The sequence below is a fragment of the Vigna angularis genome, chromosome 9 (assembly GCF_016808095.1).
Source record: "Vigna angularis cultivar LongXiaoDou No.4 chromosome 9, ASM1680809v1, whole genome shotgun sequence".
Classification (NCBI taxonomy): Eukaryota; Viridiplantae; Streptophyta; class Magnoliopsida; order Fabales; family Fabaceae; genus Vigna; species Vigna angularis.
In genome coordinates this window covers 24,152,613-24,165,361 of record NC_068978.1, presented here as the reverse complement: position 1 = coordinate 24,165,361, position 12,749 = coordinate 24,152,613, and positions in this window count along the sequence as shown.

The window sequence follows — 12,749 nt, the reverse complement described above, 5'->3', positions numbered from 1 at the left end:
TACTTCCTCCACCTCCCCACATTATTTTAAATACAATTATATCCTTAAGTTAAAAAGATTTTTACTTTTACCCTATTTTAAATAATTTGAAACCCTAATTTTACTTTCCCAGCACCCACCCACAGAACTCTCTTCCCCTTTCCCCATTTCCGTTTCACCTCCCCACCTCCCGCACTTCCATTCCTTTTTCTTCCCAGTATTTTTTGGTTTGAAAGCTTCCATTGCCGCCATGGTGTGAAGGAGCGTCGCCGCCGTGGCGTGGAGGAACATCGAGGAGCGTCTAGAGCATCAACTAGCGTGAGGAAGTATACATCAACGGAGGTGACATCCTTCCCCTAATAAAACAAACTCTAAAATAAAAAACGTAACCTTTAAACGGAGGTGACATGATGTTGACATCCGTTGAAGGATGTCACCTCCGTTTAAAGGTTACGTTTTTTATTTTAGGGTTTTATTTCAAGGTTTATTCGAATACGAGGAAGCACGACACACACTGCACCACTCCATGCACTGCACCACGAGAGCGACACTACACCACGAGAGGGAGACTGCTTGATAATTCTTTCCACCACTACCAACCTTTGCAACTTGTAGTATCTCACAACGACGAAAGAAAGAGAGGAAAAAATATAATGTTAAAATGAAAGAAAATTATTTTACTCATGTACGGGACTAGAATATGTTATTAGTGAAATAGGTTTTGAATGGGTAAAATTAAAAAATAATAACCCTAAAAATAAAATTTTACTGAGGGACAAAATAGTAAAGGGGAGGTGGAGGGAGAAAGGTGTGGTAGTGGAGGGAGCAACACCCGTAAAAAAATAAGAGAGTCCGTGCCTGCACCACCACACAGTGCTCTCTACACCTCCCCATTTCTTTTTTATCTTTATGTAAAATTTTAATTTCTGATTTTACTTTCATCAACATCCAAGAATTTCATTAAATTTCATTAATGATTTCCACCAGCACCCTCACACCCCATCACTTCCAAGAAAATCAAATTATTCTTCATTTTCTTCTCTCCTGTCTTTAAAACAAAATCAATTAACTGTAATTAAATTAATAAAAAATATTTGATTAAATAAAATAAAATAAATTTAGATACAACTACGTAACAAATTAAAATTAAAACACTTAATTTAAATAGTATCTATAGACTAATTTAAAAAGTAATTAATTAATAAATTTAAAAAAAATTAAAAGAAACTATGATCCCCTGCTACAAGAATTTGACAGAAAGGAAGCTACATATTTGAAAAGGCCGGTTTCTTGGACCGGTTTCAATACCTTCCTTGATAGCAAGCTTTGCTTTCTCCTCTGTGCTCAAACTTGGACCACCATCTTCTCGCCTCCTGATCTCTGCCACCCACTTGATAAATTGTTCAGACTTGGATGGTAGTGATGAGACTATAATTGAAACAACCTGATGAACATGTGTTTGCAGCTCAGAGTATAAAGCAATTCAGGTTTCCACGAGGCCTTGATACAAGCAAGAATCCTTCTAGTAGCCTCGTCAACATAATTCATACCTTCCCAGAGAATTTTAAGAGGGATCCAATGGGGAGGATACTTAAATCGTGCAACATCCAAAACAAGTGTCATGTCCTTTCCAACGTGATATCCACGTTCGTTGGCCTTGAACAGATATTGATATTCGTGAACGGATATCCACATCCGTGGAAGAAAGAAACGCTCCTTACGAACAGTGCACCACCACTACACCACCAACACACCATCAATGCACCAAAATGGAGAAGAAAGAAGGAAGGAACTCGAAACGAAAATGGAGAATGATAGGAGAAGAAATAGATATGGAGGAGAGAAAGTGAGAAAGTGAGAAAGTGAGAGTGGAGATGAGAGTGAGGCTGCGACTTTCTTTGAGTGAAAATGTGTAGAGTAATTAGGGTTTTGACATAAAAGTAAAAAAAGAATAAATGTTAAAGGTAAAAAAGATAATTTTGGAACTAAAAAAATTGAAGAGGTATAAGAAATACTGGTGGTGGTGGAGGGAGCTGTTTCTAGACTGGTTCAAGAGGCTCCACCACCATACACTCCTCCCTACACACTCTCATTACACACTCCTCCCTACACACTCTCATTACTTTTTTACCCTTAAGTAATACTTAAACGGATGTCAATATTAGATTTCTAAACGGATATCAACGTTGTATACGGATATCGACTTCCGTATGGATATCGACTTCGGTATGATATGATATCGACATTCATCGTCGTAACCCTTCTCTCATCATCGCTGGTCACAAACTGATCTAGTTTCACCAACTTCAGAGCCCTAAGACCCCTCACTGAGCCGTGCTTTGCAGCAACAATGGAGGGATTTTGGAACTTAAAGGATCTGGCACATACCCCATCATAAAATTTGAGGAAAAATACACAATGTGCTGCAAGAAACATCAAAGGCTATCTCAGTCCTGAAAACTCTATCGATGATTTTGAAATTACTAAGGCATCAAACGGGCCCAAAATTTGACCGTTTAAATTCACAATTTTGCTGTCTCCTCTCTTTCACTTCTTCCAAACTCAAAGTTTCTTTTTTCTAAATTTCACAATGCAGAAATTCAGGAAACCAAAATCTACCAACGTTGCTTTGACGGAGCGCCGAAATTGGGGTAATATCTTCAAATCTTTGGTTCAGATGGTGCGCGACCAACAAAACCAGCTTCAATCGTTCGCTAGCCACCACAAGTTTCTCGAAGACCGTCTTCGGATGCAGCACGAAGGGTGGATCTTCGATGTTCGCTTTCACAAGGATCAAATTAGTCTTCTTTAAGGGCTCCGCTAAAGTTTAAAAAAATAACTTTTTTTATGTGTTTTTATGACCACTGTTTCTTTAGTTGAATGAGATTTTGGCATTTGAGGAGAAGAAACGGTCTCCGGAGGAAGCAATGATCGACATAAAAATTCAATGAAAAAGATTAAGTGAACAAAATTCGAAAAAAATAATAGAAAAAAGAAAAAAGAGAGGTCGCATGCATCTTTTGGCATCGAAACGAAGACAGAGACAGTAGAAGTTGGAATTGCAATTTGCTTTGGTTGTTTCTAAGGTCAAAGAGGGCTTATAGGGTTAGAAAAAGATAGAAGTGAACACATTACATATCTATTTAATATCTACTTAAGTTATCTTATTTTTCTTATTCTACATTTTACACCTTTTTAACTTAAATCAATTAATTTACATCCCATATAAAATATATACACGACACCTTTATCTCACCATACTAAGTTTTGGCTAATTAAACATAATATTTTTTGTACCGTATGGTACCCTGGGTACCGTACGGTCTCCTATGCAGAACTAGAACATCAAGTCATTTCAGCCTGGCCGACCGTCTAAGCCGACCATCAGGCCAACCAACCATCAACCGTACGGTACCTAGGGTGCTGAACGGTCTTCTGCACACAACCATGTCGGCCGTCCAGGATGACCACCTTAGTCGACCAACTAAACCAACCAACCATCAGGCCAACCAGCTTGGCCGAGCACATGGTTTGGTTACTAACGATAATAGCTCATTAAAACCCCCAACGGATATTAAGGTATGATTGGGCCATCATTAGGCCCACAAAAGGTAAAAGCCCATTACAATTGGTATAAATAAAGGTCCAAGGTATGATTTCTGGACAGGTTGCATAATACATGCTCTACTTGCTATAATAATCGCTCGGTCACTTTACTGACTTGAGCGTCGGAGTGCCTTTGACAGGTGCCCGCCCGCCCGGCTTGGAGAACGAGGAAGGAGAACAAATACTACAACTGGGATACGAAGAAGAGGAGAGAGCCCATTCGGTCTTCGCCAGCACGTCCAGTCCTCAACAAACAGGTAACCGTGCAGTCTTCCACAGCTTGGAGCGCTTAAAGTATTTACGTGGCCCGTCCAGTCTTCAACGTCCGGTCATCAAGGTCTGCCCTGTCTTCGGCACAACATGGAGTGTTTTGAGCATAGGATTCCCCAAACCTTATACCCGAAAGATAATGGCGCCCACCGTGGGGCCGAGCGTGCATCCCCATTTGTAACCATAAGGAAAGGGTGAGCAGTGCTCTTGGGAACCTCATGTGAACATCTTCAGCCGCTCGGTCTCGGCCATCAAGCCTCAACCCTTCGGCCAAACTTGGCCCCTGGCCTTCTCATCATCAACCATCCGGTCATTTAGGTCGTAACTTGGCCTCTGCTAACCATTTTTGGCATCAATCGTTTGGCCATACGCTGGCCCCAACCTCTCGGCCTCCTGTGGTCTCTACCGTTCAGCCTTACGATGGCCTCAGGTACTTTATCAAACCTAGTCTCACAGGTACATTGTCGACCGTTCGCCCCCTCCACCATTTGACGATCCAACCATCCGGCATCAACTGTTCGGCCTACCCTAGACCCGTAGGCACTCAGCCAAATTTGGCATCAACAAGTCAACCGTCCGACTTTGGAAGCGTTAAGCATCTACACATCGGGCGGTGAACGACGAGTTCGTTACTGAACCACTGCCGCCCGGTTCCAGATGAAACCCAAGTTGATGAACGAAGTTTCACTCCTATCAACTTGGTCGGGTGATGAACAGCGAGTTCGTTAATGAACCATTGTCGCCCGGTTCCAAATGAAACCCAAATTGATGAACGGAGTTTCACTCCTATCAACTTGGTCGGGCGGTAAACGACGAGTTCGTTATTGAACCACTGCCGCCCAGTTCCAGATGAAACCCAAGTTGATGAACGAAGATTCACTCCTGTCAACTTGGTCGGGCGGTGAACCCTTACCCATCTGGAACGCATCGAAACCCAAGTTGGTGAACAGAGTTTCACTCTTGTCAACTTGGTCGGGCGATAAACAGCGAGTTCGTTAGTGAACCAATGTCGCCCGGTTCCAGATGAAACCCAAATTGATGAATGGAGTTTCACTCCTATCAACTTGGTCGGGCGGTGAACGACGAGTTCGTTAGTGAACCACTGCCGCCTGGTTCCAGATGAAACCCAAGTTGATGAACATAGATTCACTCCTGTCAACTTGGTCGGGCGGTGAACCCCTACCCCCCAGAACGCATCGAAACCCAAGTTGGTGAACGCAGTTTCACTCCTTTCAACTTGGTCAGGCGGGGAACGACGAGTTCGTTAGTGAACCATTGCCGCCTGGTTCCAAATGAAAGCAAAGTTGATAAACGGAGTTTCACTCATGTCAACTTGGTCGGGCGGTGAACGGCGAGTTCGTTATTTAACTACTGTCGCCCGGTTCCAGATGAAACCCAAGTTAATGAATAGAGTTTCACTCCTGTCAACTTGGTCGAGTGATGAACGGTGAGTTCGTTAGTGAACCACTGTCGCCCGGTTCTAGATGAAACCCAAATTGATGAACGGAGTTTCACTCCTGTCAACTTGGTCGGGCGGTGAACGGCGAGTTCGTTAGTGAACCACTGCCGCCCGGTTCCAGATGAAACCCAAGATGCTGAACAAAGTTTCACTCCAGCCAACTTGGTCAGGCAATGAACCCCTACCCCCAGAACGCATCGAAAGCCAAGTTGGTGAACGGAGTTTCACTCTTGTCAACTTGGTCGGGCGGTGAATGGCTAGTTCGTTATTGAACCAATGCTGCCCGGTTTCAGATGAAACCGAAGTTGGTGAACGGAGTTTCACTCTTGTCAGCTTGGTCGGGTGGTGAACGGTGAGTTTGTTAGTGAACCACTGCCGCCTGGTTCCAGATGAAACCCAAGTTGATGAACGGAGTTTCACTCCTGTCAACTTGGTCGGGCGGTGAACGACGAGTTCGTTATTGAACCACTGCTGTCCGGTTCCTAATGAAACCCAAGTTGATGAACGAAGTGTCACTTTTGTCAACTTGGTCGTTCGGTGAACGACGAGTTTGTTAGAGAACCACTGCCGCCCGGTTCCAGATGAAACCCATGTTGATGAACGGAGTTTCACTCCTGTCAACTTGGTCGGACGGTGAACGGCGAGTTCGTTATCAAGCCCTTAGCCAAAGTTTTCATCTTCACTCAACCATGGTCATTCGGCCAGACAACCTTAACTATACGAACGTCCGTCCTCAACAGCTTGGCCGTCCACAGCCTTGCAACTTCTCAACCTAATTTGGCGTCAACAATTTCACCTCACTTCGGCCTTTATTGCTCGCTCATCCGGCCTCAAGCATTTGGTCGTCTGTCCTTCAGCCGCCCGTCTTCAACTGCTTGGCCTCCCATAGCCTCGCAGGTACTCAGCCAAGTCTGGCTTCAAGCACTCGGTCGTTCGGCCTTTGCCATCTAGATTCTGTCATTCGACATCGACCACCCAGCCTCATACGTCTGGTCATAACCTGATCTCTCAGATATTCGTTCGACTGATTGGACCCCATCATTCGGCCTCTAAGCCTCGACTATTCGGCCTCAACCATTCGGCCAGAGCTTGGCCTTAACTTCTCGACCTTTTGTGGACTCAATTGTTAAGCCAAAATCGGCATCAACCATTCGGCCTTACATTTGCCTTAACCGTTCAGCCTTACGTTGACCTCACCTTCTCGACTATACCCATCGACCAGACCTTGGCCTCCACTGCTGGGCCTTCCACGGCCTCGTACTTAACCAAATTCTTCACCTACTATTCTACCATTCAAGCTTTAACTACTCAGCTATCCAGCTCCGGCCATGCGACCTCCATCATTCGGCCTCTAGCTCTCGCCCATCCATTGGCCTCAAGCACTCGGCCTCCCGTGGCCTCAAGCTTTTCGACCTCTAAAAAGGCCTCAACCGATCGGCCATATTTCAGCCTTGAGACCTCGGCAATTCGGCCTCGGCCTATTAGCCAAATTTGGCATCTCCGTTGAACCTCGGCCATTTGGCCTCGACACTCGGCCTCCAAAGGCCTCAGTACTCGGCCTCCAAGCAGAGGCGACTTAGAGACGAAAGCGAACCAGAGAACCCGTCCTTTCTGGGAAGGCCATCTACAAAACCCTTCGCATCATTAACATCATGCTCGGGCTTGGGGGACTGATGTACCGTATGGTACCCTGGGTACCGTACGGTCTCCTATGCAGAACTAGAACATCAAGCCATTCCAGCCTGGCCGACCGTCTAAGTCGACCATCAGGCCAACCAACCATCAGCCGTACGGTACCTAGGGTGCTGAACGGTCTTCTGCACACAACCATGTCGGCCGTCCAGGACGACCACCTTAGCCGACCAGCCGAACCAACCAACCATCAGGCCAACCAGCTTGGCCGAGCACATGGTTTGGTTACTAACGATAATAGCTCATTAAAACCCCCAATGGAGATTAAGGTATGATTGGGCCATCATCAAGCTCACAAAAGGTAAAAGTCCATTACAACTGGTATAAATAAAGGTCCCAGGTATGATTTCTGGACAGGTTGCATAATACATGCTCTACTTGCTATAATAATCGCTCGGTCACTTTACTGACTTAAGCGTCAGAGTGCCTTTGACAGGTGTCCGCCCGGCTTGGAGAACGAGGAGGGAGAACAAATACTACAACTAGGATACGAAGAAGAGGAGAGAGCTCGTTCGGTCTTCGCCAGCACGTCCAGTCCTCAACAAACAGGTAACCGTGCGGTCTTCCACAGTTTGGAGCGCTTGAAGTGTTTACGTGGCCCGTCCAGTCTTCAACGTCCGTCCGGTCATCAAGGTTTGCCCTGTTTTCGGCACAACATGGAGTGTTTTAAGCGTAGAACATCCCAAACCTTATACCCGAAACACTTTTATAATTTATTTAAAAAACCAGACAAAACTCCCATTCAAATTAAATATCCAATAATGTCTACCATCATACTCTTACAAATTATAATTTAAAAGGCTAACAAGAAATATACAACCCATGTATATTATTTACATTTGTTATTTACTACAACAATGATCTCCTTTTATCGCATCATATATATGCTTTGAATAGTGAAATTTCACACTTTCTCTGTTGCTTGGTTAGCGGCTGATTGGCTCATCAGCCATTTACATCTCAATTAAAAGAAAAATTCAGCAACACAACCCACCAAGTAAAATTCGGAAAAACAGTTTTGCACCATAAAAATATATAGCAAAACATTACCACTTAAACCATCAAAAACAGATTTCATCATTCACCGAACAACCACAATTTTTCCAGCAACTAATTCAAATAATTTATCATAAAGCATGCCAAAACAACCCCTAAAATCACTGCACCAAAGACCGAATTTTCCAAACAACATCATGACTCAAAACAACAAGTTTCAAGCATCAATTCATTCTAATTTAATTGTACTATATTTTCCAGAATTAAAACAAAACACAAAATCAGATTTTTAACCATCAAATATCATTGCACCAAAACAATTTTTCCATCCCATACCATTGCACCCAAAAAAAAATTCCAAGAGGTGGCTTTACTAAAGGTTTCATGCGTCAGCCTTTTAAAATTTTACCAACTTTTTAATTCAACAAAACTGCACTTATAGTGTGCTAAAACATAATTAGAACATGTCATAATAATTTATGCATTGACCAGCAAGGCATCCACCCCATATTAGGCCAAAACCCATCATCTAAAAGCAAGCATAGCCTCAAAAATTCTACACGTACTAATAAATCTCTCACGGCGCACTCTCTTCTGTTTTTCTTTTTTCCCTCCTAGGTTTTCACTCTTAGCAATAATTAAAACTCATCTCATCGTAGCCTCTCCCTAAGACTATTACCTCTCCACTCCTAATAAAATTCAGATAACATGATTTCAAGCCTGATTGATTCTGACCCTAGTTTCCTTTCCTAGCTTAAGCACGTTATCACCATATTTCCTCTTTCCTTTTTGACTCTCAATCACTATAAAACTAAAATTTTGATAGGTCTATGATTGACACGTTAATGGAGCACTCATAAGTCCTAAGCTAGGTTCGAACCCCTCACTTCAAATGCTAAGCAAAAATCTAAACCATCAACCTATAACGTTTCTTTTGGCTATAACATGAACCACAATCATAAATCATATCCATACATCACATGACAATAACATGTTAAAAAATAAAATACGACAGTTTAGGCATCTCACTGGGATTGAACATATGACCATTGGCTTGAGCTCGCACCAACTGAATTACACATTACTTTTGAAAAACATACAACTTTTGTTATTAACATACATTAACCACGTTACAACATCTCTTTTATACACCTAGTTTTTCTGGGTCTTACATTTCTCATAGGATTTTGGGTTTGCAAAGTTTAAGAGCAATTTGAGATTCTAACGTCTAATTCTCTTTAATGTTTTTAGAAACTTTGTCAGTTTGAGCATCTACGGGCTTGTGGGAGACCAAGAGAAATCCCTAAATCAGGTAAGGGAAGCTAAACCTTTAGTTATAATTTAATGAATTTCGTTTGGATTTTGATTATGCATTGATGTTGTGTTTGGGTAAGTCATTTTGGTATGATGATTTTGTTCTTTGTGGGTGTGAGATGAAAAATCCCTAATTACATGTTTTGGAATGTGTGTTATGAAATTTTTGGGGTTTCTTGAATGAATGGTATTTGAGATAAATTTAATTGAATTAGAGGTTGTAATGTGAAATGGGAGATGCTTGTAACTTGTATGAAGCTCAAAATTTGGATTTTGGTATATTGATACAGCCAATTGCATAATTGTGTTATTTGCAAACCAATTTGACTCTAATAATTGATTACATTCTGTTGGTAGTCAATTACCAATTGTAGAATTATTATCTATAGAAGTTTGGGTCTAGTAATCGATTACAGCTTGGTAATCGATTACTAGTTGAATAGTTGTATTTTTCTATTTTGACTCCTTGCTCCATTTTGTTAGGTTTCTCTTTTTGTGAAAGCAATTTTACTTAATGTGTTAACGGGTTGTTATGTCCTTGTTTGCAGTCTTGGTTTTATCTTGGAGTAAAATTATGTATTTTGGGAATGATAAATGTGTGTGATTTGAAGGGTAAAGTATGCCAATGTGATGAAATAAAATTCTATATATATTTTGTGGATAAATGTTTTGAATATATGAATGAGGAGTATCAAGTATGAAAAGTTTCAAGGAGGTTATATCATATGAAATGGTATGAGAGGAATGTAATTAAATGTTTTAAGGGGATGTTATCAAGTCTAAGGAATGTTGTATGTGGATTCAATATTGTGTTTGAATTGTATGATTATTTAAGGTTTTGGCTTCTAAGGAAGAATTACAAATCCTTGTTAATTTAGTGTTATGCATTGACTAGGGATACGTGTTTGAAAGAAGTCATCTTATACTCTACTAGACTTACAAAATCACATAGAGTGTCGTAGTCTATGAGGTGGGAGTTGAAGAAGATTCTTATATTTGGATTAGGGATGGGACTCCTCGTTTGGCGATGTCATAGATAACCTACCTTATCTAGAGGAATTTGATTGAAGTTTGGTTAGGCCAAATGGAGCCATGGTCTTTGCCGCAATCCACTTTTATGACAAGTTTAAGGCTTCTTATGTCTAAATCAATGCATAAATCTGGATATTGAGTCTAGAAGAGTCTTCAATTGTGTGGTTTATGCCTTTACAACTGTTTGGATTACCTTATATATTAATACAACATGTTTATTTGATATATGATGTGTCTTTTGGTAAATTAGCTTACCATCTTTTATGTTTTTTTATGTGTTTCTTTGTAGTGATTGTCATTGTGGCGTGAGCAAATAGAATTACAGAAGATGGAGAGTCTAGACCATACGAAGAGTCGTGATTTAGTTTGCTATAGAAGTTTGAAGCATAATGTTGGTTCCTAAAACTGCTCGAACTTATTTATGTATATTTAATAGTGTAATTGATGTTCTTTTTATAGTCAATGTTTTATAGTAAATGTTGGAGTTACACTTAGGGATGACAATGGGTCAAGTCGAGCACGAATAAGAGCGTTACTTCCTTCACCACCACACAGTGCTTCTTCCACCTCCTCATTCCTCTTTTGCCCTTCAATATTTAATGTGGTAAAATTTTTAACTTTCTCCAACTTTCAACCACTTCATTAATGGTTCCCACCAATATATGAATGCACCCCGACACTCCACCAATTCCACGGAAATCAAATTCCTCTTCTTTTCCTTTTTCTTGTAATTGTTCTTCTTTAAAAATAAAACAATTCAAAACAAAATCAATTAACTTTAATTAAATTAATAATAATTAATTCATTAAATAAAACAAAATTAATTTAATTATAAATACATAATTTACTTAAAATGTAATTAAAATCTAATTACTTAACTTTAAAAGTATCTAAAAATTAATATACAAATCAATAAATTAATAAACTAAAATGTAAAAAAAAATAAAAGAATATGTTCAGCTTTCCATGCTTTCTTTTATTTTTTTTTTATAAACGCTTTATTTATAAATAAATAATACTACAGAAAATATTAAATTAAAATAAATGTAAAAAAATTAACAACCTAAATAAAATTAAATTAATAACCTAAAAAAAACAAGAAAACAAAACCCTAAGGCCTCATGGGAGATCCCTTGGACCTTCAACGGAGGAAAACACCCAAAATGTTGAAAGGCTTCAACGGATATGGGACATCCGTTGAGCCTTCAATGGATCTTGAGATCCGTCCACAGATATCGAGATCTGTTGAAGGCTCAACGGATGTCCCATATCCGTTGTAGCCTTTGGCGTTTCTCTTCTTCTTCGTTTAACACAAAACAGATGCGCATATAAAATCACTAACCTGGATCAAAGACAACAACAAAGGAAGCACCAAACTCCACAGCACCATGAACCCACCATGAATCAAGAAACAACACGAACCCACCACCAACCAAGCACCAACAGGAACCGAGCAAAGGAGAAGAGAACCTTGACGGAAATGATAAATTGGAGAAAGAGGAAGATGGAAAATTGGAGAAAGAGAAAGAGGAAAATAAGAGAGGAAGAGAGAAAGTAAGACTGTGGGGGTTGGGGTTGGGGGTGTGGTGTGCGGTTGAGTGAATAAGAGAGTAAAAATTAGGGTTTTAAGAAAAAGTTAAAAAAGTAAAGGGTAAAAGTAAATAAGGATATTTTTGGAATTAAAAAAAATGGGAAAGTGTAGGGAGAAATGTGTGGTGGTAGAGGAAGTAACACTCCACGAATAATGCATATCCGCTATCCGACCTGTAACAAAAGAATTCACCCGTTACTCATCAAGATACCCATTTAAAAAGTATCCGTGGATATTTTAAAACCCGCGAGTACCCATGGATATCCACAAATATTAAAAAAATAAATTTTATAAATTTTTAAAATAAAATTTAAATTAAATTACAAAAAACTATATAAAATATAATATAAATTAAATTAAATATAAATTAAAATTAAATTTTATTTAAATTTAACCTAATAAAATATAAATTAATTTTAAATTTAATTAAATTTAACTTAATAAAATATAAATTAAATTTTTATATTAAATTTTTGTGGGTAATGGATACCCACGGGTATGGGCAGTATAATATCCGCACCCAACCCATTTATAGGCAGGGTATTAAAATACCTGTTATCCATGGATAATGAATATTTGCATAGATCATCTATCCGTCGCGAATTTTATCTGTAGTTATCCACGAGCATAAGTATTTTTGTCATCTCTACTTACACTTTATATGTGTGTGTGTGAAGTACCTGAAAAACACTAAAAGGGGTTGAATAGTGTTAATGGAAAACTTTCGCGACCCTTCTGATATAGCACGTTGTCAAACTCTTGAAATTATTCTTTAAAAGCTTAAATGCTCGACTTGATAAATATGTATGA